The sequence below is a fragment of the Babylonia areolata genome, chromosome 25, assembly GCF_041734735.1.
Source record: "Babylonia areolata isolate BAREFJ2019XMU chromosome 25, ASM4173473v1, whole genome shotgun sequence".
NCBI lineage: Eukaryota > Metazoa > Mollusca > Gastropoda > Neogastropoda > Buccinidae > Babylonia > Babylonia areolata.
The window spans coordinates 21636736-21638247 of record NC_134900.1 but is presented as its reverse complement, the minus strand read 5'-3'; positions in this window follow the sequence as shown (position 1 = coordinate 21638247).

Below are 1512 nucleotides of genomic sequence, written 5' to 3'. Positions count from 1 at the left end.
ACTTGATATCAAAACTGATGTTGTTAACTGTATTTTGAAGTTAAAAACCAAGAAGGCAAGTGGACTGGATAATATTATACATGAATTTCTTAAAGTTAAAGCCTAAAATGATAAAATGGAAAATACGTATGTTACATTGTTATCTTGTGCTGTTGAGTGGCAAGGTTCCATCTGACTGTACTGAAGGGGTATTAAGACTGATTTTTAAAAACAAGGATCATCCGATGACCCAAATAACTATCGCGGGATCATTATGTTGTCTTGTTTTGCTAGGTTATTTACAAGCATACTGAGTAAATGCCTGAACCCACATACTGAGCGTTCAGGTATACTGGGACAGGAACAAGCTGGATTTAGAAGTGACCTTTCCATGTTAGACCATTTGTTTACTTAATATGGTAATACTGATATTTCATTATTTACAAAAATAGATATTATACTGTATCTTTTTTAGGCTATGAGAAAGCTTTTGTAAAGGTTAATAGGGTGTTTTTATAGCATAAATGGTAAAATATTGCAAGTAATTATAAACATGCATGCATGGTGATGCTAAATCACGTGTTATAGCCAGTCACGAAATTTCCAAGTTTTTCAGTTCAAATGTTGGGGTGAGACAAAGAGAAAATGTTTCCACAATAATGTTTGCATTGTTTTTAAATGACATGAAGTCTCACTTAGAAGATGATCAAGATGGACTGACAACTGTTACGTATGAGGTTAAGAGGATGAGTACGACTAAGAGTGAACAGGATTGTAATCTTTTTTTTTAAACTTTTTTTTGTTCTGCTTCACACAGTTTTGTATTTGTATTTACATTTCTTTTTATCACAATAGATTTCTCTGTGTGAAATTCGGGCTGCTCTCCCTAGGGAGAGCGCGTCACCACACTACAGCGCCACCCCTTTTTTTTTTTTTCCTGCAAGCAGTTTTATTTGTTTTTCCTATTGAAGTGGATTTTTCTACAGAATTTTGCCAGGAACAACCCTTTTGTTGCCATGGGTTTTTTATGTGCGCTAGGTGCATGCTGCACACGGGACCTCGGTTTATCGTCTCATCCAAATGACTAGCATCCTGACCACCACTCAAGGTCTAGTGGAGGGGGAGAAAATATTGGTGGCTGAGCCGTGATTTGAACCAGCGCACTCAGATTCTCTCGCTTCCTAGGCGAACGCGTTACCTTTGGGCCATCACTCCACTGACAAGGTATCTTCTCAGATACAGCGACATGTTTGCAGAATGAGTAAGACAGAAATGTAAAAAATGGAAGTTGATTCTGCATGCCAAGAAGTGTAAAGTGGTAATTTTTAATTCCCTGATCTTTGTATCGGCAAGGACAAAACTGATGTTGCAAGTAGCTTTCAATACTTGGGACTGAAGCTAAATTACAATAATAGCATGCATGTAGCCCAGCATGATTTATATGACTGTGCTTTGAGAGCATCTCAAAGCACAGCGTTTGCACTTCTGAAGAGAAGTAACCAACTAAGCTTCCTGTTGATCTAATCATTGAAA